General features: G+C 40.5%; 1 protein-coding gene across 7 annotated transcripts in view; it reads left to right on the plus strand.

The window, feature by feature from the left end:
• Nucleotides 1-3,617: 3,617 nt before the first annotated feature.
• FAT3 (FAT atypical cadherin 3) overlaps nucleotides 3,618-20,173 on the plus strand; it is a 430,787-nt gene continuing 414,231 nt past the window's right edge. For all 7 annotated transcript variants that reach the window (XM_072134102.1, XM_072134101.1, XM_072134104.1 and 4 more), the window contains exon 1: nucleotides 3,618-3,774. The gene's annotated coding sequence lies outside the window, so the exon portion shown is untranslated. The remainder of the gene's footprint in view (nucleotides 3,775-20,173) is intronic.

The raw sequence follows: 20,173 nt of genomic DNA on the forward strand, positions 1-20,173 counted from the left end.
GGATGTGGACAGGTCACCGTTCACACATGTCTCTTCATGTTTGAAAAATACAGTAGAAATTATTGTTTTCTTGTAAAAACCAAATGTGCGTTTGGTCCTATTTGACTACAAGGAGTCTTAAGCTAGAGGTCTGCTGGAATAAGAAGAATAGAAGTTTCCTACATGGGAAACTTGGCACAGAGTTTGCACAAATTGGTCCCTGTCCCCATGGGACTCAAAATCTAAACAACCTACCAGTATGTTTTGGAGTGTGGGAGGAAACCGGAGGACTCGGAGGAAACCTACGCAAACATGGGAGAACATAAAAACTTTACAACGTTTCCACTTTTGGGACCCCCAGGGATCATCAGTAATCTATGGAAAACATGTATCACATTCTTCCAGCTACAATAGTGTTCTCACTGTCAGCTCTTACAAGAAGGAGGCAGGGGAGAACACAGTGTATGTCTACTCAGAGTCTGTATACAGCACACAGATAGTATATACAGGCAGTGTGAGTCAGGGGAGAGCAGGAGTTCTTCGGAAACCTGTATACTCTGGAGCTCCCCCTAGTGGGGGATCCTTGGGGCTCCTGTATAAACATGTAAGTTTCGTGTCTATGTTCCCCCTTGATGCCTCCACCTGAAGAGAGACCATCACCCTGATAATCAGAGCCATCTATTATATAGCTATGGGGGGTCTGTACTACATGTACATCCAAGTAGAGGTCACATTCACCACTTTGGACAATTCCTTCTTCTTTGATTTTTCTTCGAGGCGCAGACAAGAGACAAGTTATAGTCACACATAAAAATAAACACCAGCAGACAAGTGTGAGGGGGACGGTGACCTCCCTGAGGGGCTTCCTACAGATGTATTCAATGTCTACAGAAGGGAAGGAGGATTTAAAGGGGAATGGACAGTCTTATTTTAGGGCAGCTCATATGTATGTTACATAGAGAGGGGGCGTATGTAAAATATAATCACCCCATTAGGCAAGTTCAATGGGACATCAGAGGGGCTTATGTGACAGCCGTTCCAGTCACACATTAGAACAAGGACCCCCGTTTCTGTGAGTGGTGGGAGTCCACCATACAACCATACAACCCATGATAGTACAGAATACAGAGGACATGAAAACACCATGAGAACCATGCTCTGTACAGAAATACAACACTGGAACTAGGCTAATTATATAAATACAGCACCAAAAACTATTTCTTTCAAATAATACAGCACCAGAACTATGCTACAAATATAAATATAGCACCTAAACCAATCTATTTGGAGAAATAAAGCACCAAAACTAGGCAACATATATAAATACAGCACCAAAACCAATCTTCTTAGAGAAATACAGCACCAGAACTAAGATATAAATACAGCACCAGAACCAAGCTCTTGAAATACAGCACCCAAACTGGGATATATAAAGAAACTGAGCTATTTATATGAATACTTACATAGAAAAGACACAACATAAGATCAAGTGTACATCCTTAATAAATGAATGAATCAAGTGAAGAATCATGAAAAAATACAATGTTTTACTATATATCAAAACACCAAAAGCACAAGTGCAAAAGGACTGTCCTCCTAGAAGGGGAAAGGAGTTAAAAACACTTAAAATGATCTACTGAACTAAGGAGTGTCTATACAGCACCAGAACTCTGCTCTGTACAGGAATACAGCACCAGAACCCTGCTCTGTACAGAAATACAGCAACAGAACCCTGCTCTGTACAGAAATACAGCACCAGAACCCTGCTCTGTACAGAAATACAGCACCGGAACCCTGCTCTGTATAGAAATACTGCACCAGAACCCTGCTCTGTACAGAAATACAGCAACAGAACCTTGTTCTGTACAGAAATACAGCACCAGAACCCTGCCCTGTACAGAAATACAGCACCAGAACCTTGTTCTGTACAGAAATACAGCACCAGAACCCTGCTCTGTACAGAAATACAGCACCAGAACCCTGCCCTGTACAGAAATACAGCACCAGAACCTTGTTCTGTACAGAAATACAGCACCAGAACCCTGCTCTGTACAGAAATACAGCACCAGAACCCTGCTCTGTACAGAAATACAGCACCAGAACCCTGCTCTGTACAGAAATACAGCACCAGAACCCTGCTCTGTACAGAAATACAGCAATAGAACCTTGTTCTGTACAGAAATACAGCACCAGAACCCTGCTCTGTACAGAAATACAGCACCAGAACCCTGCTCTGTACAGAAATACAGCACCAGAACCTTGTTCTGTACAGAAATACAGCACCAGAACCCTGCTCTGTACAGAAATACAGCACCAGAACCCTGCTCTGTACAGAAATACAGCACCAGAACCTTGTTCTGTACAGAAATACTTTACCAAAATGGAATTACTTATGTAAATACAAGAACCAAACCAAGTTTTGGACATATTTGTGCCCAACGTTCACAAACCTGTACATGTAATCTGTGCCCTCCCACACTAATTTTACATAAAAACGGCACCCCCTATAAATTTTTCACACATTCAGCCCCCCTAGTTAATAGAAGATTCTGTTCTATTTAACACTGGGGATAGAAAATTTACCTAAAGCTGAGGGCTCAACTATATTCCACATTCTCACCACTGCAAGAGGTTAAATTAATATAACGAGATTATGGAAGTCCCCACGTATTCCCGAAATTAACGTATTTTGTTTCTGCATAAAAAAATAAAGCAAATAACATAAATGTCCTATAATTGGTAAAATCTAAAATTTTAACAATGATAAAAAGAGCAGCATGGTGGCTCAGTGGTTAGCACTACAGCCTTGCAGTGCTGGGAATCTGGGTTCAAGTCCCAGGCCAACATCTGCAAAGAGTATGTTCTCTTCGTGTTTGCGTGGGTTTCCTCTGGGTTCTCCAGTTTCCTCCCACACTCAAAAACATACTGGTAGATTGATTAGATTGTGAGCCCCATGGAGACAGGGACAAAGTTTATATGTTTTCTCAGTGTTTGCGTGGGTTTTCTCCGGGTCCTCTGGTTTCCTCCCATACTCCAAAACATACTGGTAGGTTGATTAGATTTTGAGCCCCATGGGGACAGGGACCGAGTTTGTATGTAATCTCTTTGTTTGTGTGGGTTTCCTCCAGGTCCTCCGGTTTCCTCCCACACTCCAAAAAAACATACTGGTAGGCTGATTAGATTGTGAGCCCCATTGGGGACAGGGACTGATTTAGCAAGTTCTGTGCAGCGCTATGAAATCTGTGTGCGCTATATAAATAATGAATTATTATTAAATAATATAATATGATATAAAAAGAAAATAAACAACAAAAAATGACAAATTATCCACCCAAAGCGCAGTTTATGATCATCTGTACTACCCTGTATCTGCCTCTGCTTTCTTACCAGCACAGAACGGGCACTGACCCTGACCCTGCCACTACCTGTGCCCCTCCTGACCCCTCTGGTGGAGGTATTGAAGCCCCCCTGGGCAAAAATAAATAAAAAGTGTAAAGTGGTGCTGGGGGAAGAGAAGAGCAGGAGATAAAACCCATGCAGGCAGGCAGGCGGGCGGGCAGGCGGCAGGCAGGCTTCCCCAGTAGGCTGCGCTGTGATTAGTGGGCTGGGAATTCTCTCCTAGCAGTGAGGCAGGGATAGATCGGATCAGGTTCCCAGTCCATAGGCAGCCAGAGCTCAGGGCTGGATGTGTGTGAGCGGAGCTGGGAGGCAGCTACTACTACTCTAATCCCTATTCCAAATGGATATGATTGAGGAGCCCGCAGCACATCTGCACGTCCTGCAGCGCCCGCACGGGTTAGTGCCATTGTCATTGTCCCTTATTCTTTGTCTATTGTCTATTCTTGATGACCGTTTCGGAGTAGAAGTTGCTGCTACCCTTTTGAAAGTTTTGTTGTTGTCCATGTGAACTGAGGACAGAGGAGCAGAGGGGGGGTCTGATCTCTAGCGGCTCCATGATCAGGTGCAGTGCTCCGTAGCAGAGCTGGGTTTGTCACCATTAAACGATGAAACATTCGGCTCTGCTACATCTATCCGGGCAGGTGTTTCCTATGTGTAGATTGTGTATATATATATATGTGCAATGTGTGGCATAGGTGTATGATGTAATATGTATAGCTGTCATATACAGTACCACCACATGGCTGCCTATGGCACACACACATGCCTGGCATGACACATGACGGATTCTGCCGCTCCGTTACATCCCAGTGGTGGAACGTGAGGCAGCGGTGGCTTAGGGGTTAATTCCCATTACAATGCCCCAGACTGGGAATAAGTGCTGGATTTTATTGTGCCCGGAGCAAATATATTCTCATTGCAAAGTCAGCGGTGCCCACCGCCCCCCCGCATGGGGGAAAGTTTCCTCGGTCTGGTGGGTGACTGATTGCTGTCGGTGCCCATATTACACATCAGGATTGTTCACTCACAGAGGGCAAAAGATTTAGGACTTCTTCTGCTGTACCCCCCCTTGTGCTGCCTGGGCAGGAGCTAATCTGCATGCAGAGCAGTGGATTCATTAGGTGCCCGGGGGGTCCCTGATACACCCCCACCCAGAGCCCGCCACCTCCTCCCCATCACTATACATGGGCCATAAACTAGAGGGGGACAAAGATGATGATGATGATTATTTTTACTATCTTTGTTGTTATTATTATTCTATTATTCTCATTTATTATATTTGACATTTCATCTTTATTTTTATTATTTATTCATATTAATATTTATGTCACTATGGTATCTTTTAATATATATATTTTTTATCTTTCTTTATTCCATGATTTTTTTATTGTTATAATTTTTTTTTTTTTTTTTTATAATTTATGACATTTTTATTATTATTATTACTTATGACATTTTATATTATTTTTTATTATTTATGAGATTTATTATTATTATCATTAATGCCATTTTACATCATGTTTATTTATTGATTATATTTTATATTATTATTATTATTTTATTATTAATGACATATTATATTATTATTTTGTTATTTAAATAGCTTGTATTTATTATATTTATTATTATATTTATTTGTAATATTCAGGTTTATTTTATAATTGTATCATTTTATATCATTTTATATTGTATCTTTTTTAATATAATCTTATCTATTATTCATATCTTTTATGGTATTGATATACCGTATTTACTTTTTTTTACTATTTATTTATTTTTTTATAATTTAACGTTAATATTATTATTATTATTATTATTGTTAACCACTATATTTGCCAACATACACCATATATAGAGAATAAGATGGCAGTGAGGATATACAGTACATACACATACACCTCTATACTACTAGTATATATTGCTCTACCTTGTATACACCACTTCCCCCTCCCCTATACATATCATACATATGTCTGCTATCTATCTTACATACTAATATCAGCCATGACACCCAGGGCATTGATATTTGCATTTTCTGCACCTCTTCTCATAGTACACTGTATACATGTCAGTCTCTACTGCAGTTCTTGCTTAATATTCATGAAGCAGGAGGCTCAGGATGAATATGTGCATGTAGACATTACAGGATATTGGATATTTGCATTTTCTGCACCTCTTCTCATAGTACACTGTATACTTGTCAGTCTCTACTGCAGTTCTTGCTTAATATTCATGAATCAGGAGGCTCAGGATGAATATGTGCATGTAGATATTACAGGATATTGGATATTTGCATTTTCTGCACTTCTTCTCATAGTACACTGTATACTTGTCAGTCTCTACTGCAGTTCTTGCTTAATATTCATGAATCAGGAGGCTCAGGATGAATATGTGCTTGTAGACATTACAGGATATTGGATATTTGCATTTTCTGCACCTCTTCTCATAGTACACTGTATACTTGTCAGTCTCTACTGCAGTTCTTGCTTAATATTCATGAATCAGGAGGCTCAGGATGAATATGTGCTTGTAGACATTACAGGATATTGGATATTTGCATTTTCTGCACCTCTTCTCATAGTACACTGTATACTTGTCAGTCTCTACTGCAGTTCTTGCTTAATATTCATGAATCAGGAGGCTCAGGATGAATATGTGCATGTAGACATTACAGGATATTGGATATTTGCATTTTCTGCACCTCTTCTCATAGTACACTGTATACATGTCAGTCTCTACTGCAGTTCTTGCTTAATATTCGTGAATCAGGAGGCTCAGGATGAATATGTGCATGTAGACATTACAGGATATTGGATATTTGCATTTTCTGCACCTCTTCTCATAGTACACTGTATACTTGTCAGTATCTACTGCAGTTCTTGCTTAATATTCATGAAGCAGGAGGCTCAGGATGAATATGTGCATGTAGACATTACAGGATATTGGATATTTTCATTTTCTGCACCTCTTCTCATAGTACACTGTATACTTGTCAGTCTCTACTGCAGTTCTTGCTTAATATTCATGAATCAGGAGGCTCAGGATGAATATGTGCATGTAGACATTACAGGATATTGGATATTTGCATTTTCTCTACCTCTTCTCATAGTACACTGTATACTTGTCAGTCTCTACTGCAGTTCTTGCTTAATATTCATGAAGCAGGAGGCTCAGGATGAATATGTGCATGTAGACATTACAGGATATTGGATATTTGCATTTTCTGCACCTCTTCTCATAGTACACTGTATACTTGTCAGTCTCTACTGCAGTTCTTGCTTAATATTCATGAATCAGGAGGCTCAGGATGAGTATGTGCTTGTAGACATTACAGGATATTGGATATTTGCATTTTCTGCACCTCTTCTCATAGTACACTGTATACTTGTCAGTCTCTACTGCAGTTCTTGCTTAATATTCGTGAATCAGGCAGCTCAGGATGAATATGTGCTTGTAGACATTACAGGGGGTCTAGTGTGAGGCCACATAAATCAAACATCATAATGAATAATGATATGTGAATCACATATAGATCTGTATTGTTCTAGAGGTTCCTCTTCCTATGTGTCAGTCTCTACTGCACCTCTCGGATTATATTCGGAGTCAGGCAGTTCAGGACTGTCCTTATGTGTCAGTCTCTACTGTTCTGCTTGGATTATGTTGATGACTCTGAAGCCTTAGGCTAATTGTCACCTTTGACACCGGTACAGTGACCGCACAGGCCCTAATCAGGACCATAAAGTATATGGATGTGCCAGTCTGTACTGCACTTCTCCCATTCTATTCATGAATCAGGCAGCTCAGGATGAACTGTGTTACAGATGATCAACTATTACAGCACTACAGTTGCTATGCCGGTCCCTATAACAATCAACGTTATGTTTCAGTATGTGCTGCTCTCAAATTGCATTCATGAATCAGGTGGCTCTGGATGAACTGTGTTTACATATGTTCCACACATAGGAATACTGTAGGGTAATACATTATGGTATAGGAGGATAATTGGCATGTATGACTGTAATGTGTACAATATCTGTGTCAGTGTCTACTGCTCAGCTCAGATTATGTTCATGAATCAGGTGGCCCTGGATGAACTGTCATACAGGTCTTTTACAGATAGGGACATGATTAGTGCATTACATTATAGGAGGAAATGTTAGGAATAATTGCTGTGTATTATAGTGCACTAGATACTACACAAGACTTTAGGGTGTTTATGTATGTGTCAGTCTCCACTGCTCTTCTTGAATTATATTCATGCGAGTTGCTCACCTCAGTTCAGCTCAAATACATAGAGGGTTAATAAAAACATAGCATTATAGAAAACCTGCAACACACATGTGTCGGTCTCTACTGCTAATCTCAGATTATATTTATGAATCAGGTAGCTCAGGATGAACTATGTTACAGGCCTTTTATATGAAGGGAAGAGCAGCAATTACTATTTACACCTTTTATAGTGCAAATGTTTCTACACTGGACCTTATATATTACACTGTATGTGTCAGTCTCTACTGCTCATCTCACATCATATTCATGAATCAGGTGGCTCAGGATGAACTATTTTCCAGGCCTTTCATAGCTAGGAAGGTGAAGCAGTGCATTTCATGAAGGTTTTTACCACCTACGGTTCCTACTTAGGACCTTATATATAACACTGTGCATGTGTCAGTCTCTACTGCTTATCTCAGATTATAATCCTGCATCAGGTGGCTCAGGATGAACAATATTACAGGGCTTTCATAGATTTGGAAGTGATGCAATGTTTTGGAATGTCGTTATTGTAACCTATTACAGTGTTAAGGTCTTAATATATTACACTGTGTACTTGTCAGTCTATACTACTTATCTTATATTCATGGATCAGGTGGCTCTGGATGAACTACTATGCTATAAGTCTTTCTTAGATAGGAAAGTAATGCAATGCATTTAATGATGATTATTACCTCAATGAGTAAAGTTTCTTTACTCAAGGACCTTATATACTACACTATGAATGTGTCAGTCTTTACTGCTCCTCTGGCTTTATATTCATGAATCAGGTGGCTCAGGATGAACTATGTTCCATGCCCTGTATTGATTGGCAAATGATGCAGGAAGTTCAGGAAATGAAAGGAAAACATTAAGGACAGTCGCCACTTTTTCGAGGTGCAATTGTTTATTGCGTATTGTGTGTCGGTTTCTTCTGCTAATCTCGAAATATATTCATGGATCAGGAGGTCCAGGATGAACTATGTAACAGGGTTTTCTCATCTAAAGAAGAGCAGCATGGATTAAATTATGGTTATTGACACCTAAATTCTTATAGAGGACCTTATATGTCTGTGTCAGTCTCTACTGCTCAGATCGTATTCATTAATCAGGTGGCTCAGGATGAACTATGTTCCATGTCTTGTATTGTAGCCAACTGATGCAATACAATGATAATAACACCTATTACAGTGTTACTGTCTCTACTGAGGACCTTATATACTACACTGTGTATGTGTCAGTCCATGAATCAGGTGGCTCAGGATGAACTATGTTCCATGTCTTGCATTGATGGGCAACTGATGCAATGCAATGATAATAACACCTATTACAGTGTTACTGTCTCTACTGAGAACCTTACTGTATATACTACATTGTGTATGTGTCAGTCCTTACTGCTCTTCTAGCTTTACATTCATGAATCAGGTGGCTCAGGATGAACTATGTTCCATGTCTTGTGTTGATTGGCAACTGATGCAATGCAATGATAATAACACCTATTACAGTGTTACTGTCTCTACTGAGGACCTCACTTACTACATTGTGTATGTGTCAGTCCTTACTGCTCCTCTAACTTTACATTCATGAATCAGGTGGCTCAGGATGAACTATGTTCCATGTCTTGATGCAATACAATAATAATAACAACACCTATTACAGTGTTACTGTCTCTACTGAGGACCTTATAAACTACACTATGTATGCATCAGTCCATGAATCAGGTGGCTCAGGATGAACTATGTTCCATGTCTTGATGCAATACAATAATAATAACACCTATTACAGTGTTACTGTCTCTACTGAGGACCTTATATACTACACTGTGTATGTGTCAGTCCTTACTGCTCCTCTAGCTTTACATTCATGAATCAGGTGGCTCAGGATGAACTATGTTCCATGTCTTGTATTGATTGGTAAATGACGCAGGAAGTTTTGCAAACTGAGAGGAAATGTTAAGTACAGTCGTATGTGTTGTGTATGTGTCAGTCTCCACTGCTAATCTGGAATTCTATTCATGGATCGTGGAATCCGTGGAAAACTATGATGGGCTTTGGAAATGCTGCAGGTGAAGAGTTAATGCTTGGCTCCAGCAGAAGCTGCTGGGAGGGAGGAGGGAGCGCTGCTCCGGGACTTCATTGAATTCAGCTCTTCTCCTATGTAGTGCTGACAGTTGACAGAAATTCGAGGGGATTAGGAGATGACTTTGGAAGCCACAATGGCCGGGCTCCAGGAGGGGGCGAGATGCTAACAATGCATCGCTGTCCACTGGAAACAGTTGCCCCTTTAATGAGGATGGAGAAGGGGGGGGGGGGGCGCGATGTCGTTACACTGTGTCGGTGCACCTTCCATTCATCCCCCACGCTTTGATTTCCCATCGGAACGTCGGAGATACCAGAACGCGCGGTGAAGTTCTAACCCCTCCCCCCTCTCTCCTCGCGGGAATCCGTTACGTCGTCCCATGAAAAATCCACTTGTTTTTTTTAAATTTTCAAATTTTAACTGAAGCCTTTGTGCCGTTAATCGTTTTTCCGGATGCTGCCAAAAACAACAACTTCTCTCGCTCTTTTCACAGGCGGTTTCTACGGTGACGGGTGTAATTCCGATAAGGGAATGTGGAGAGGGATCTGCTAGCGGGACGCGTTCCCTCTCGCTGGGTGATGCCTGGGATACGGCCCCCTCCTCAGCAGGACATGGGGCTATGGAGGGGAGGTGGGTGTGGTGCTTCCATCATATGGCGCCATTAAAAACATCTACAATAGTAAATATATCCAAAACATATATATATAATACCGCCATATAGTAGTAACAGGAGAGTGTAATTGTTAGGTAACATACCTGGATCTGAGTAATCAGACCTTTGTGTGTGTTGTTAGTAGCAGCAGGACTGTGAAATGCAAATTTATATTTCAGGATTGCACCATTCCCAAGTGCACTATGGGCTGTGCCCTCACACTGCTGTGCCTGTGCACTCTGCAAACAGTGTTAGATATTGTCCCTGGAGATCTGTGTAATCATTATTTTGCTTGTGTTGTTATTTGCAGCAGGACTGTGAAATAGGGGTTTATATCCTGGATGCTCACACGCTGTTGAGCTATTAGCTATCTGCAGACAGTGTTAGGTATTGGAACTTGAGATCTTAGTATTCAAACCTTTTTGTGTGTTGTTAGTAGCAGCAGGATTGTGAAATATGGATTTATATTTCAGGATTGCAGCATCCCCAAGTGCACTATGGGCTGTGCCCTCACACTACTGTGCCCGTGCACTCTGCAAACAGTGTTAGATATTGTCCCTGGAGATCTGTGTAATCATGCCTTTGTGTGTGTTGTTAGTAGAAGCAGTACTGTGAAATAGGGGTTTATATCATGGATGCCCACACACTGATGGGCTCTTAGCTATCTGCAGGCAGTGTTAGGTATTTGAACTGGAGATCTTGTTTGTGTTGTTAGTAGCAGCAGGACTGTGAAACATGGATTTATATAACAGGTTTAAGTGCAGTAGGGGTTTAACAAGGGGATGTATAATTGAAGGTCAGGTCACCCTGAAATAATGTGTTGAAAGTAGCCTTCAATCATGTAGGTGCACAGGAGAGGGGGGAAAGTAGTTAATCCACAGAGCCCTGGCCCTGGTGATGATAATTCAAGGACAAGAAAAGTTTTTATCTCCGAAACTCAAAACCATGTTAAAAAAACTTAATCTTTATTGTTCCATTTTTTTAAAAATTCAAGCAATGACACACACATGCTAGGAAACCTCTAGGGACGTGTCCTCACACTGCTGTGCTCTTAGCTCTCTCCAGCACATGTTTTGTATTACCCTTGGAGAGATGTGTAATGATAGCTTTGTGTATGTTGTTAGTAGCAGCAGAACTGTAAAACTGTTATTATATTGTAGAATTCTAGCTTTCCTCACACTGCTGTGCTCTTAGCTGCTTGCATTCAACTGCTGTACATTCCCTTCACTCTACTCTGAATAAGAGCAGCAGCAGGCTTCTGGTTAAATACTACAGCAGTGACTCAGAGGAGATGGGAGAAGCTGTCAAGCAGTGAGCACCGCATTGTCGAGCAGTGGGTCAATGTTAGTGCATTGGAAGGGTCCCCCCCATTAAAGTGAGGGTCCCAGAAGTGGGCCCTGAATCTCACAGACATTACCATGGAATCCAGTAGTGTTTTGTACCATAATTTAATAAACCAGAACATTTCATTTCCAGGAACGATCAACGGATTTTCCTGCAGTGACCACTACAGGTCATATCTGGTATTACAGGATGACCATTCCAAATAATACGGTAACAGAGACCACCCGTTAGTACCAAATTGGAAGCGAATGAAGTGTATACATTTCTTTTAAAATATTCATTAAAATGATCTTTAAAAAATGTGTCTGAGCCTAATCCTTCTATAAATAACAGGCTCTGTTATCAGTGATCAGTGGGGAGGGGGGGCAATATTTTTGGAGTTTATGAATATTTATAATTTACCTTTATTTATTTTGAGCTGAATATTTGAATTATTAATATTTGCTGATCGCACCATCCACCACTAGAGGCGCCAGATCCTGATACTGCGGGGGCCTAATACATATATTATATGGCAACCCCACATACCATGTGCTATACACAGTGTGCGGCTGGGGGGGGGGGGGGTGCTCAGGGGTCTATCTATTTTTTCTCATATTTTTCTATCATCTATCTATCTCATATCTATCTATCTATCTATCTATCTATCTATCTCATATCTATCTATCTATCTATCTATCTATCTATCTCATATCTATCTATCTATCTATCTATTATCTATTTATCTCATATCTATCTATCTATCTATTATCTATCTATCTATCTATCTCATATCTATCTATCTATCTATCTATCTATCTCCTATCTATCTATCTATCTATCTATCTATCTATCTATCATCTATCTATCTCATATCTATCTATCTATCTATTATCTATTTATCTCATATCTATCTATCTATCTATTATCTATCTATCTATCTCATATCTATCTATCTATCTATCTATCTATCTATTATCTATTTATCTCATATCTATCTATCTATCTATTATCTATCTATCTATCTATCTATCTCCTATCTATCTATCTATCTATCTATCTATCTCATATCTATCTATCTATCTATCTCATATCTATCTATCTATCTATCTATCTATCTATCTATCTATTATCTATTTATCTCATATCTATCTATCTATCTATCTATCTATTATCTATCTATCTATCTATCTATCTATCTCCTATCTATCTATCTATCTATCTCCTATCTATCTATCTATCTATCTATCATCTATCTATCTCATATCTATCATCTATTTATCTCATATCTATCTATCTAATATCTATCTATCTATCTATCTATCTATCTATCTCATAACTATCTATCTATCTCATATCTATCTATCTATTATCTATTTATCTCATATCTATCTATTATCTATCTATCTATCTATTTATCTCATATCTATCTATCTATCTATCTATCTATCTATCTATCTATCTCATATCTATCTATCTATCTATCTATCTATCTATCTATCTATCTATTATCTATCTATGTGTCTATCTATCATCTATGATCTATCTATCTATCTCATAACTATCTATCTATCTATCATCTATCTCATATCTATCTATCTCATATCTATCTATCTATCTATCTATCTATCTATCTATCTATCTGTATCTCTCCTTGCAGATGTGGCTGCTTCTTCCGTACCCCTATTGGGGAGAGCCTGAAATCTGGTGTACATGGCCGGCAATAGGCACAAGTATTGGCACATAGCCAGGAATGGCGCCTGTTCTCCCTCTAGGGTGAGAGGTCATGGAGGGGTATGAAGAGGTCGTGGCTGGTGGCTCAGTGGGCCGGAGCCTGTGGACAGGCTATGGGCTGTGCAGGGGGAGGCTATAGCTCAGATACACGCCAGGCCTGACCTGGCACATGACTGGACCGGGCCTCTTCATGAACCCGGTGGGTTCTGGGGGGGATTTCATTGCATGATATGATAAATCTGCCCCTCTATCTATACCCCTGTGCACAGTAATATGAGCAGCTCAACCCCCCCCCCCCCTCTGATATTTTGGTGGTGGGTTCTGGGGAGGATTTCATCGCATGATATGATAAATCTGCCCCTCTATCTATACCCCTGTGCACAGTGATGAGCAGCTCCTCCCCCCCTGTGATATTTTGGTGATGGGGGGATGCTGGGGATTCGGAGGCCTGTAGTATTATTACAGTAGCGGTTCCTCTCTCTTGTGTTTTGTAGAACTCCATTATTTCTCAATCACTTGGACGGATAAAATAAATAAATAACTAAAAAAAATAAATGAAAAAAAGAGAGAATTTCTTCCCAAACCGTGGAATATGATTATGTTTCCATGGTAACGTGAGATGCTACCGATTACCAGGCGGCGCAGACTTTTATTCTGAGGAGCCCAAAATGCTGAAGTGGTGAGAAATTATCCATGGCCGGCGCTTGATGGCGGGGAGGCTGCTGGGGGGGGGGGGGGGGAATCTGCTGCGGGGGGCTGCAGAGTATTCCACCGCTGAGAATATCATACAGACGGAGGAGAAGGGATAGGGGGGGTAGGACTATTTTTGTCTCCTTCTTCTTAATATGTGGCGCTATCCTCCCAGCCACATCACATGGAAGTCATACTAGGAATATACCACAGTGTACTGCTGGATATCACTATCTATCTATCTATCTATCTATCTATCTCATATCTATCTATCTATCTATCTATCTCATATCTATCTACCTCATATCTATCTATCTATCTATCTATCTATCTATCTATCTATCTATCTATCTCATATCTATCTATCTATCTATATCCTATCTATCTATCTATCTATCTATCTATATCCTATCTATCTATCTATCTATCTCATATCTATCTATCTATCTATCTATCTATCTATCTATCTCATATCTATCTATCTATCTATCTATCACATATCTATCTATCTATCTATCTATCTATCTATCTATCTATCTATCTAGGCCCTAACAAAATATTATAATTCACCTTAGACCTTTCCCTAGACCATATCAATCTGTATCCATATAAATGGAGTATAATACATATCCCAATTACAAGAGGGGGCTGATACATATCCCGCATCCATTGTCCACTCTGGAGGACCCAGCATGTCATTACATTACAATGAGTGTAGTCCCTTGTTTCCCCTGCGGGGGCAGTGTGGGGTGTAGTGACACAGGCTCTGGCCTCCTGTACACATCCCTTCTGCTGTACAATCCATTGTTCTAGCTCCGTCTTGTTTGTGTGGTTTTGCTTGCGTTGCATGTTCCGGTGTCAGAGACGTATCCGATGCTGAGATACGGAGACTGCATCCCATTTACATAAAGGAAAATTCCCAATTAATGGCCCCTGACGGCCATGACTGCGGGGTGTAGCCAGGACGCAGGGAGGCAATAAACGCATCCCTTTAATTGGCCGCAGCCCGGGGAGGTTTTCTTGTTAATGTAATTTTTTTCTTTCTAAAGACAATTAGAAACGTGCGCTGGTGATGTGACCAAGGACGTCCCCCTGTCCCCGATACCACCGCCCTGATATATATAGTGCCGTCATATTCTGTAGTGTTGTACAGCCAGTGTCTCATGATGTAGTCTCCATTATTGCTCTTTATGGTATTGCATACATTTTATCCCCAAACAGCGCCACTCACCTGTACAGGCTGCAACTGGTACTGCAGAACGGTTCTATATAAGTATGCTGCCATATTCACGAGCTATAGAAATACTGCTCCAATGTGGTGATGTATTCATGAATGGGCCAACAGACAAACTCACTACTGCTACGCTGAGAACAAACTGCTACATATAATAGGCATATTGCTACACTTTAACACTCAGCTCTGCTATATCCTGTACATTCAGCTCTACTATTGGTTATCCACACAGCTCAGCACTGCTACATCTGAAGAGTTTACCATCCAGGGTACTATAAAGTTATGTTGGCAGAATTAAGCTCATCTATACCTAAAAAAAGAGGTGTAGTTTTTGGGAACGAAGAAGTAGCAGAACTGACTGTGCTCGAGGGGGCACAAAAGGGGGCACCTATGCCTCATAGGGGCAGGACGGTGGCTCAGTGGTTAGCACTACAGCCTTGTAGCGCTGGGGACCTAAGTTTAAGTTCCAGAGTCAACATCTGCAGAGAGTTTGTATGTTCTCTCTGTGTTTGCGTGGGTTTCCTCCGGGTCCTCCGGTTTCCTCCCACACTCCAAAACATACTGGTAGGTTGATTAGATTGTGAGCCCCATTGGGGACAGGGACTGATTTGTCAAGTTCTGTGCAGCGCTGCGTAATGTGTGTGCACTATATAAATAAAGAATTATTATTATTATTATTATTATCATTATTATTATTAGAGTAAATAGTGAATGCACTGGAGCTCAAAGCTATGTCACTGCCAGGGAACAAACTCAGCACTGTTATATCCCAAAAGTTTGGCTAGAACTTAAAAACTAACTTCTGTATGTGGATATCACAGATCGGCTATCCCTGTAAAAACTTGGCGTCACTACATCCTAAATCCCCATCTACCTCTTAAAAACTAAAGCTCTGCCTAAGCAAAGAAATCAATGCAAACACAGCTCTGCTATACCTGTGGAAAACTCTGACATAGCAGTGGAGTTTGTTGAATGGTCAACTATGTCGTCACATCTCAGCTCTGCTATATGCTATTCCATATATCAGAAACGTAACGCGGTCAGCTCTGCTACATCTCTATTGTAACATTCTATTGTATCCTAGAGCGACTGATATAACAATATGGAACGTTGTGCTATTAACCATGTAATGACATAGTGAGAGGCTCCTTTATGGCGCAGCTAGTCCGGGCTTGTACCACTTTACAATGTATCTGGAGGCAAATCCCCCTTCATCATAAGCCGAACCTAAAATCATTAAAATGTTTCGCATTTTTGTGCGAGTGGAGGAATGTGTAACCAGGATTTCCTACAATGTGCTGCTGAATAGCGGAGAGGAGGCAACAGTGCGCACTGCAAACACAGCTCTGCTACACGCTGAATACACACAGGATACACTGTATGAACACAGACCACCATTGCTCTGACAAGGACTGAATCATCCCCCCCACACAGCACCCATGATTATAGTGTAGAGATGTAGCAGAGCTGAATTTGTCATTTTGTCAAGGCGTTTAGGCAGTGTATGATACTGATATGTGGGTGTAGTATTGTACTGTTATTATACAGGCGGTCCCCTACTTAAGAACACCCGACTTACAGATGACCCCTAGTTACAAACGGACCCCTGGATATTGGTAATTTATTGTACTTTAGTCCTAGGCTACAATGATCAGCTGTAACAGTTATGACAGGTGTCTGTAATGAAGCTTAAGTGTTAATCCTGGTTCTTATGACAACCCAACATTTTTAAAATCCAATTGTCACAGAGACCAAAAAAATTCTGCCTGGGGTTACAATGATAAAATATACAGTTCTGACTTACATACAAACTCAACTTAAGAACAAACCTCCAGAACCGATCTTGTACCAGTAACGTGGGGGCTGCCTGTACTGTTAATATGTGTAATAACTAGTATTTGGTTCTTCTACTACTATCCCTGGCTGGTGGTGTAGTGTAGTGTAATGTTAGTAATTATGTGGCTTGGTCCTCCTACTACCCTCAGTGTATGGCACTACCATGCAGATTGTTACATTGGCGTCCAATGACTGATAACTAATGGGGTCCTGTCTTGACAAAGCAGGGGTGGGGCTTACTATACTCCATACTCCACCCCTTTGACTAATTTGGCTCGGTTGTGTTCAGGGGCGGGGCTTATATCAGCATTTTTTCTCCATTTTCTCCCGACCTTGTTTGTTAATTCCCGTTTCGATGTAAATCTTGGATTTAGTTTCTAAATTGTAATTTGTATTCGTTATAAATAGTCGCAGCGTCCGCCGCTCTCTTCTTCTTCTTCTCCGCTGATAATAAACAGTATCTTCCTATTATCCGGGGAGCTGAGTTTCCTCCATATATCCCAGTATTCCCTGGAGACTCCTCGGAGTGATTAATCTAGTCACGGCATAGTACATGGTACCACAAAACAATATGCGTACACAGGAATACATGAGTAATGAGGAGACCGCTCTTAAAGGGGAAGGCCCCGACCTCGCCGCGTTCACAGCCTGCGATTAATCTGGACCTGGCATCATACGAAGACGCACAATGGCGACGACCGAGAATATTTATTAATCCTAGACCTCTTCAGATTTCAAGCTACAAGATAAAGATATTGCATAACAAGTGCATAAGTGCAGAATTTTTTAATTACATTTTTATTTTCAATTTTTTTGTAAAAAAAAAGCATAAAAAAATGTAAAAAGTCTGCTCAACAATAGCAGCATGTAGATCATTGGTCTGTGCTGATGATCCTTCCTGGACTGGAGATGACAAAATTTTAAAATATACCGTAGTCTTCTTTTTAAATGGACCATGCCTATTGGTCAGCTGGACGTCCTGAGCCACCAATAGCTTTAACAATATATATATATTTTTTAAAGGGCCACTACCGGGACTATTGATGTTGATATGGATGATAGAATCCTGAAAATTATTTTGTAAGAATAGATTTTATTACATTCTGAAAAAAAAACAAAAACACGATGATGTTGTTTTGGTGCAGAGATGAAGCCCTGAACGTTCTGTCACATTTTCTCAGTCTCCTTTCATTATTGCTCACAAATGAGATCTAACATTGGGCAAATTTAGGCGCAAACGAATCGGACATGCGACCGTTCCAAAGTGCATTTACTAAGGCAGAACTAGATCCATCATAGATCAGGAGCCAAAAAGAAGAACAAACCAGGCGCAAAAATAGGCGACTTTGCCGTGCGCCATAAATGCGCCAAATTAACGAGATGTGCCAGATTTTTGCGCTAAAAAACGCTCAAAACAGTCTAGCAGACTATGATTAAAGTCCCCCTATATTCCCCTGTAACCTGGAAAAATCCTGTTGTAGGGGAAGGGCAGATCAGAGGGAACTAAGGATCAGGCAGGGAGTAGTCAAAGACAGTCAAGGATTAGGGCAGGTGACAAGAAGTATCCAGAATACCAGCCTCAGGTCAGGGCATGAAGCAAATATACAAAATCCAAGGCACAGAGCAGAGGTCAGCCAGGCTGATACAGATCCGGGTCAGACCCAGCCCACAGAGTATGAAGCCGCAGATATATTTGGGGTCATACACAGAAATGCAAATAACAGAACCTTGAATCTACTGCATAAACCCCAAATAGTAGCTTATATAATGTTGCTCCTCCACGTTGAATATAATTACTTTTATTCCCCCCTCTTGTATGTCAGATATCTAGTGAAAGAGGTGGGGGAGCTTGACTGCATCCAAGAGCTCTTCCGCCTCCTTGACTGCATAGCTGAAGGGGGCGTGGCCATCTATTGACTTTATTGAGCAGGTAATGTGTCAGTAAGCTTGGACCACGGCCATTATAACTCTCTGTGATAGGTATATTTTGATTCCTATTAAATACTAATTTTTGGAAACCCTAAACCGAAAATTCTCCCTTGAAAGGATAAAAAAAACTCATCACATGATGTTAAAAGTAAAAACACTCTGATCGGATGTCAACCATTGTCATCCCATTCACTTTGACTTTGTAATATACAGCAAAAAAAAAAGAAGCAAAGCAAAACTGACCGTCGAGGGCCGGTTGCCAAAAATCTGATGTGTACTTGTCAAAAAGCACAGGAAAAAAAAAAATCTGAAAAAAAATTTGTGTTGTTTGGGAGATGTGAGGAGACTGCTGGTAGAGCGCTTTCTCTGGCGTCTATTGTCTGTATCACCTGGTTAGGCCGCTGCGTTACGGACGTGTGAAGAATCTTAATACGGGATAAGAATGTCTTAAAGTGGGTTAAGACGATAAATAAGGAGTTATTATCGTAGGGAATTTTCCAGCCGGAGCAGCGCTATGCCGAGCAGCTGGCAAATACCACCTTATTCTGATCTCAGAAGTAGAAACAGAGTTTTACCTTATTAAACTACCAACCCCTCAGGCAGGGTATGAAATGTCCTTTTTAGAATTCCCTCTTTGATGTAAAAACTTGTCCATTCCCCTCTAAAAAAAATAAAAAAAATCAGCTCTAAAATCTTTTGCACACAAACAAGGAAGAATCATCTTTTTATAGATGCTGTTTGAAAGATTTGAATTTCATCTTTAAAATGACACCAGAAGCATTATTTTAGGTGCTATAGTGCAATATAGGGTAGCAGATGAGTCCACCTTCTACCTCTCCTTTCTACCCGATTTATCTTGGAGAAAAAGTGACTGTTGTTGTCTGTTCCTCTCTTATACGTAATGGAGGGAAATACATTATCTATTTATCAAAGGTCTTATATCTTAAAGGGAATCTGTCAGAATGACTTTATTAGGTAGCAGCCCTGCAGCGGTGTCCCGTCATACCTTTATACCGTCATACCTCATGTATATATCAGTAGCAGATGTTGTACTGAGGAAATGGAAT

Source organism: Engystomops pustulosus, chromosome 2 (assembly GCF_040894005.1).
Source record: "Engystomops pustulosus chromosome 2, aEngPut4.maternal, whole genome shotgun sequence".
NCBI classification, from domain to species: Eukaryota; Metazoa; Chordata; class Amphibia; order Anura; family Leptodactylidae; genus Engystomops; species Engystomops pustulosus.